The sequence below is a fragment of the Mesocricetus auratus genome, unplaced genomic scaffold (genome assembly GCF_017639785.1).
Source record: "Mesocricetus auratus isolate SY011 unplaced genomic scaffold, BCM_Maur_2.0 Super-Scaffold_100013, whole genome shotgun sequence".
In the NCBI taxonomy this organism is placed as follows: Eukaryota; Metazoa; Chordata; class Mammalia; order Rodentia; family Cricetidae; genus Mesocricetus; species Mesocricetus auratus.
In genome coordinates, this window is record NW_024429196.1 from 70,935,269 (window position 1) to 70,943,501 (window position 8,233).

Consider the following 8,233-nt stretch of genomic DNA (forward strand, 5'->3'; position numbering starts at 1 on the left):
TGTGTTCAGTGCATTTCAGAGGAGACCATTTTCAGAATAGTTTAGGTTCACAGCATAGCTGGTGTCTTAGTTAGGGTTTCTATTGCTGTGAAGAGACACCGCGACCATGCCAACTCTTATAAGGGAAAACAATTAATTGGAGCTGGCTTATGGGTTCAGAAGTTTGGTCCATTATCATCATGGCAGGAAGCATGGCTGCTGGAGGAGCTGAGAATTCTACGTCTGGATAGGCAGGCGGCGGCGGCGGCGGGAAGAGAGACACTGAGACTGAATTTAAAGTCCCAGTGATGTACTTCCTCCCACAAGGCCGTATCTCCTAATCCCTGCCAAGGATCTCCACTCCCTAATGACCAAGCATTTACATATATGACGCTATGGGGGCCATTCCTATTCAAACCACCACAGTTGGGCAGGGGGTCCTCAATGTCTCTCCACTCCATAGCTTGCTTTTAGTGAAGAATAGTCTGTTGTTTGAAATGCTGACTGTTTTTACATCTAAAATTACTTTACAGGGCGTGCAAGAAACTAGAGGTGGTATATTAGTTACTTTTCTCATCTCTGTGACAAAATCCCTGATGAAGGCAACTCAAGGAAGAGTTGTTTAGCTCACAGTTAAAGGGTATTGTTCGCTGCAGTGGGGAAGATGTGGTAGCAGGAGCTGGGCAGCTAGCTGGTCACACTTTATCCGTAGTCAGGAAGCAGAGAGGTGAACGCTGGTCTTCAGTCAGTCTCTTTAGTCAGCCTGGGCCTCCAGCTCATGGAATGATACCACCCACATGCAGGGTAGGTTTTCCCATTTCAGTTAATCCTCTACGGAAGCACTCTCACAGGTGTACCCAGAGGCATATCACTTCAGTGACTAAATCCCTCAAGCTGACAGTCAGGATTAGCTAGAGTTGCAGAAGAATGTTATGCGGTAGTTTGCATGTAATTCTAGCATTCAGAAAACTGAGACAGTGGACCCCCAAAACAGAGTGTTAGATTATTCTACATTGGTAAGCTCTGGATTCAACTGGGAGGCTGGGTCTCAGTAAGGTGGAGAGTAACTGAGGAAGACTCTCCACATGCATTCATATGAGCACATACACACGTGTGTCCACACATAGACATACATCACAACACATATACACACTCACCATAATCAATCATCTATGGATCTATTTTTAGCCTCTATGCATTCCCTTTCTGATTTAGGAACACTGGATTTTTCTCTCTCCTTTTCTTTCTTGTGGGTTTATGGGTAGAATCTAAGGTTTACACATAATAGACAAGTGTCCTGTCCTGAGCAACTTCCCCAAACTTATACAGGCTTTTAATTCCTTGCATTGTTTTGTAGTTTTTAGAAATTTTGCACTTCTTTGATGGTTAGTATTCACGTATATGTGTGTGTGTGTGTGTGTGTGTGTGTGTGTGTGTGTGTGTTTCCGAGACAAGGGCAAGTCTCCTGCCTTCATTCCCTAAGTGTGAGATTCCAGACATGAGTTGCCATGCTTGTCTCTCAACTCTTTAATTTATTGCTGCATAACTTTATTACTTTGGAATTTATTATTAAATGGAACTATCTTATAATTTAATTTTTAGTTTGTTCATTGCTACTGTGTGGAAATACAATTGATACGCCCCCATTTGCTTTTTTTCTTTAAAAAAAAAAGCCATAGGGTCTAGCTGTGAAATCCAAGTTGGCCTCAAGCTTGTGGTTAATCCTCCTGCCTCTGCCTTTGCTTCTTGAGTGCTAGGATTATAGGCTTGTAGCCTGCTTTTTGGGAGCAAGGGGTGTTTTGAAATTGATTGTTGTGTAATCGATCTTACACAGCTCAACTTTGCTGAACTCATGTAAATAATAGTTCTAATGGCTTTTATTGGATTCTTTAGCATCAAATGACTTCCACTTTCATTTTTTGGGTTTTTGTTTGTTTGTTTGTTTGTTTGAGACAAGGTCTCACTATGTAGCCCTGACTATCCTGGAACTTGCTACATATTCCAGACTGGCCTCAAACTCACAGAAATCCCCTTGCCTCTGACTCTTGAGTGCTGGGATTAAAGTCAAGCACTGCCATGCTGGCCAACTTCCACTTTTAAACATGAAAAGAATGTGACTTTTTATGGTTGCTTTTTCTTTTTCTTTCCTTTTCTTTCTTTCTCTTCTTTCCCTTTTTTCTTTCTTATTTATTTATTTTTTAGACAGCTCCTCTTGTAGTCCAGACTAAACTCAAACTCACTGTGCAGGCGAGGCTAGCCATGAATTCCTGATCCTCACACCTCCACCTCCCAAATGGCTGGAATTACAGGCATGTACCACCAAACTCAATAGATTTTGTTGTGTTGGTATTGTGTGGTAAGGATTAACTTTACATGTATTAGGCAAGTGTTTTACCAGCAGCCACAATTCCCAGGCCAACTCCTCACCCTTTCCTTTTTGGAGGTGGTTTGGGCAGGATCTGATATTGTCCCTGCCGCTCTATAATAAGCTGGCTACCCTATAATAAGCTAGGTAGCCCAGGATGACCCTGACTTTTTGATCTTCCTGTCTCCACATCTTAAGTCCTGGAATTATAGATGTGCACCACCACACACCACTCTCCAATTTATTTTTATTAAGATAAATGCAAATCCAAACTACCATGGGATGTGAAAAACTAACCTAGCCATTAACAAAGAACCGACGTTTTGATAGCGTTGTACAGGTATCTATTAAAACAAATAGAAGCTCCACTTCCTGTTGTGTTCCAGTGTCGGTAAAGACAGCATGGGCCATGGGCAATTACGATGTCCACACAAGATTTTTCTTTAATATGTTCAATCTATTCACACAAACATTCCTTACAATGCCATGCTAATAGAAAGCTAGCAGACAACTCACCAAGCCAGGACAGTTGATTGGGCAGAAAATGCTGTTATGGGTCTCCACAGGGGAATCTGTGAGAGCTAACCTTATGTTTTAGGTTTAAATGACTGTGCTTAAGAGATGTAAAAACCAGAAATGCCTCTAAGCTGTAAGCCCCACTTGCCCAAGGAAGATGACTTCTTAGAATGCTGGGGGCTAATGTTCATATAGGATAACAAACCAACCGTTTTTGCTCTTGTAAAGAATCTTGGTTGTCCCAACTGCACAGGACGTTCTTGGCCACATGTAGATAGAAGGTACGTTCAAGACCAGCCTGGTCTACAAGAGCTAGTTCCAGGACAGGCTCCAAAGCCACAGAGAAACCCTGTCTCGAAAAACAAACAAAAAAAACTTTCTAAAACTTTTGCTAAGATACCTTATGTCCAGTTTTGTAAGACTATTATATGAACTTTCTATATCTCAAGATTTGTAAGTTTATTGGGTATGGCTAAAAATCTGCAAAATCTGTAACAAAAAAGTTAAGATTGATAACACAGGGGATTGATGGTTAAAAATCTATACATAGGTAACCTTTTTTTCCTTCACTTTTGGTTTTTCAAGACAGGGTTTCTCTGTGGCTTTGGCGTCTGTCCTGGTACCAGTTCTTGTAGACAAGGCTGGTCTCGAACCCAAAGAGATCTGCCTGCCTCTGCCTCCCAAGTACTGGGATTAAAGGCTTGTGCCACCAACACCCTGGTTACATAGGTAATCTTAAAGGAACCATGTGATGTAATGCCATATTGGGATATAAGCACCACATGACTTGCTGCTATCTTAGGTGATGATTCCCATCTGGATGGAAGCAAGAATGTGGCTGCCAGCCATCTTTACTAAGGTTAGAGGGGGGTAAGTGCCATGTGACTTCACCACCATCTTGATTAATGGTGACCACATTGTATAAATCAACCAAGGAGGCAATAGCAGGACTCCAAGATATTTTAAATTAGGATAGATCTTTGTATAATTCCTGTACTAAAAGCAGTCATAAAAACAAGGTTTATGAAAGATAAGATTTTAAAACAATGCTTGTTTAATAAGGTGTTACAGCTGCACCTCCATGAATTCATAGACAAGAATGTATCTCATACTGGCAACTGAACTTTGTAATGTAAGAGTCCGTCTTGGGATATCTTATCATACTGTGTGAATATGTGCCTAAAGGTACCCTATGATTGGTTTAGTAAAGAGTTGGATGGTCAATAGCCAGGCAAGAGAGGAGAGGCAGGACTTCCAGGCAGAGATAGGAACTCTGGGAAGAACCTGAGAAGCAGGGGATTTGCCAGAGAGATGTGAAGTCAGACACATGGTACTGAGGTGAGGTAACAAGCCATGTGGCAGAACACAGATTAATATAAATGGGTCAGTTTACATTTCAAGAGGCCTAAGCCAAGGCTAAGCTTTCATAATTGGCAAGACATCTCTGTGTTATTATTTGGGAGCTGGCAGTCCAAAGAAAGACTTGCTACAAGAGTCATCAGGTAGTATTGATTTCAAAGGCAGGAAGGGGTCATGAAGAACATGGGAAGCTCGGCACTGTGTGGATGGTCTCTCTGAAAGACAACCCCAGAAGAGGACGCTCAGCAGTTTTAGAGATGCTGGTGCCACATGATGGCCTCCAGGAACGACAGACACAATGAAATGGACCAGGCTGGGGCCTGGAAGACAGGTAGTGTGAGCTGTGGAGGGCCGGGCCAGAGAGGTGACCTGAGCCTCCTGGGAAAGCCCACAGGACCTCGAGTGAATCTCAGACGTTGAGCACTGAGTTGTTTGCCCTGCTGGATGTCGGTTTTGTCTTGTTCAGACTGCGGCTGTGCACAGTTTACTCCCTCTTGAAGTAAAAAAGGTACTTAATTTAAATTTTGATATTGGAGGAGCCAACATATTAGAGACTTTAAACTTTTTTTAAAAATAATTTTACAGTTTTACAAAAATTTTAATTCAAAAACTGTATATTTTATTTAAATATTTAAACTTATAAGGCTATGAAACACTTATAGTTTACAAAATGTTTTAGATTATTATGTCTTAAGTGGTAAACTTAAAAAATAAATGAAAGGCTAAAGAGTTTGGTCGCAGCTATGAACACCAAATACTAAATGCCAGAAACTGTTAAGACATACTATGAAAAGACCAGGAAAGTAAACTTCCCCATCTCCCTATAGACTATATTTATGTTTTAAGGTTTAATTTTGATACTAAAAGAGCTTCAGTTCAAAAATTTCTATTGACAGAGGTTTTTGTCCTGCCCGATCCCATAGCTATTTTGTCCCGAATAAAAAACAGAGACTTATGTTAACTATATAAACTGTTTGGCTGATGGCTCATGCTTCTTATTGGCTATCTCTCTCTTAATTATTAACCCATTTCTATTAATTTGTGTATCTTCACATGGCCTTGGCTTACCAGGAATGCTCAGACCTCTCGCTCCCTCGGCAGCTGCTTGGTGTCTCCCTTGCCACTCACCCCCTGCGTTCCTCTTCTCGGTATTCTCCTCATCTGGTAGCCCTGCCTATACTCCCTGCCGGGCTGCATCCTGCCTGTCCATTGGCCAAAACAGTTTTACTCATCAACCAATAAGAGAAACATATGTTCACAGCATACAGAAAGACATCCCCCATCAAATTGCTAATTTTTTAAAGCTACTAACTTATTATAAACTGTTAAAGATGATGAAGACATGCAAGCTAACAGTCAGTCATCTCATAAAGCATCAAGGTCTTTAATATTCTCAGAATTATACTTGTAGTCACCCTAAGTACTAATGTAAATAATTATGCGAATAAGCTTTATTTAGCCTCCTGCATGCTTTCAAGATTATGGCTAAAGTAAACAACAAAAAAACAAGTGAAGTTTGTTCAAGATCAGGTATACTTGGTATGTGGTCCTGAAAACTTTTCAGAGATCTGCTGAATATGGCATTTAAAGTGTTTAACGGAAACATCTTCCATTGATTGACAGAAATGTCATGTCCTTCCTGGAGGCAACCCTAAGGTCTCCAAAGAAGACAGACGGGGCGCAGACCTGGATTGTGGCGATGCTAACCACTGGAAATGACTGCCCCATGCCTTGCCTGCTTCCAGGGCAGTGGACAAACTGTGGACACTGTTGGGTTGACTGCCCTACTCTGCTTAAGTCAAGGTAGGCCAATTTGCCCAGGTTCCACCTCCACAGGAAAACCTCTCAGGCCTTCTGGGTCTGGCAGCTGAAGGCTGAATTGCAGCTGAAGATGCAATGCTATCTGTCCTGCCTACCAGATGAAAACCTATGGCCTTTGCCCTGCAACGAAGCCATCAAGACCATAGGATCCTATTAGGGTAACCAATCATGTAGCTGGCAAGTCAACCATTTTAACTGATACAGAGACCATTTTGTTGTTGTTGTTGTTGTTTTGTTTGTTTATTTGGTTGGGTTTTTTCTGCTATAATTTATCCTTCTCAGATCTCTGATAGAGTTGGTGGCAAACTCTTTGTCAGTTTGGCAGTAGAAGGCACTCGGCTCCTACCTAAGGCTGTGGTTACCCTGTTAGTTCATTTCATATGTAATAATCAGGGCTTGCCTTTTCTAGAGTGACAAGGTCTTCTGCTGAGACCTCCCGAAAGTGTGCCTGGCTAATAGGAGTCATATTAAAGGATAAACACATTTCAGGTGTGACTTTTTACGATTTCTTTATTTAAAGGAACTTGCTTTGCAATGGCTGCTCTCCATAATCAACCGCCTGTGTCTCATGGTAAAGATATGAGAAAGTGACTTAAGGTAATAAAAAGTGCTTCAGATTTCTTCCGCCCCCCCATGATATTGTTATACTAAGATTCCAAAAGTCCATTAATCAATGGAGTTCTGATAAGCTATTAATCTAGCCCTGGCAAAGCACTGGCTACATCATAATCAAATACCCAAAAGTTCAAATTTCCTTTGGTTCTCTTCTGAGTGTAAATGTAAAGGTGCTTCTTGTTGGGCTAAAACATCTCTGTCTATCTATATATCCAGCCCTGTGGCTAGAGAAAACAATTTTCACACTTTTAAGCCCCAAACCACAGACTTTGCTATGACTCGAAGGCTTGAGTCTACTCTAGCTGATTTACAGACACCTGTTAGCTGCCTTTCCTGCAATGTGGATTTAAGCACAGATTAGAAACAGCGGTAATGATCATCTACTTGAAAATTCTATCTCTTTTTGTAAACTAAAATATCCATGCAAATTTCAAGAACTCAAGGTAGTTGTAAGACTCGGGTCCACCTTTCACAGGTGAACAGCCTAAGTTACCCACCTGCCTCTTCTTAAGGGTGGGATCTCTCCCAGCTTGGGACTCCTCCCCTCCCCCAATTATCAGAACTGTGGGCCCGGAAGCTCTGAAATGTAAGGTTTCCTTTAAGTTCCTCATCTTTAACTTCTGTCCTTCTCTCTGGAACCATGACAGACACCATCCAGGAGATAGCCGCAGACTACAAACTGCTGCAAACTGCTGTGAACCCTGGACTTGCTGAAAGCTGATGTGGACCAGTCCAGCTGATGTGAGTGGTCCCTGGCTGTATGGAGCATATAAACGGACAGGGAGAAGCCTGGCTGGAAGGGGATTAGGAAAGTGAGCATAGGCCAATTACCCGACTACCAGAGCTAAGAATGAAGGAGAGTGTGCACGTGTGGCAGAGTATGATAAGCGAGGTATTTAATGACCAGCTCAGGACCGAGAAGCAGAGCTCACCATGACTGTATAAAGGACACGTCCTGGAACTCTCCTCTGCCTGAGAAGCCAGTCCACTAAGCTGAGAGCTGCCCTATCTGATACCAGACACCAAAGACTGGAGACCTTGGTGGACTCGAAGCTTGAATTCAGAGGAATCTTAAGGTTGTGAGCCTAGTGGCTATGGTCCCTAGGACTTAGCTCTTGTGTGTGTATATTGCTCCGATATAAGTATAAAGTAAAATACTTACTCAAAACCAACTTACTGAGTCTGTCATCATTCTTCCTGGGTTAAAACATGGTAAGTGCTTGTGACATTGGCCCTTCAGCTGGGTCAGTGAACCAGATGCTTCTGATGAACCATTCCCAAATCCCCTCCTGACTTTTGACTAGCATTCCAGCCCTTCTGGGCCCTGACAATGATGCCCTAATTTTAGTAGGAAGTAGTTACAGAAAAGAGTACATTGACCTGTATCCTCAACAAAAGCTAGAATGTTTGATCCAAAGGAAACTTCCTGGCAAAGGGGAGAAAATGACTACCTAGAGTGCCCATTGACATACCAGGACTCATGCTGGTCTCCAGGATCATTATCAGAAAGGTAACTGTTAAAGATCAAATAGATCAGATCTATCAACAGGTAGATTCATTAGCTGAAGTAGTTCTATC

The 8,233-nt window shown here is 42.0% G+C and overlaps 1 long non-coding RNA gene across 1 annotated transcript; it reads left to right on the forward strand.

Annotated features, from left to right (window-relative positions):
- The first annotated feature begins 4,162 nt into the window (after positions 1–4,162).
- LOC110340184 lies at positions 4,163–7,827 on the forward strand. Its single transcript, XR_002381956.2, has 4 exons — positions 4,163–4,727; positions 5,843–6,022; positions 6,561–6,637; positions 7,303–7,827. It is a non-coding gene; the product is annotated as an uncharacterized LOC110340184 (long non-coding RNA).
- Positions 7,828–8,233: the final 406 nt, after the last annotated feature.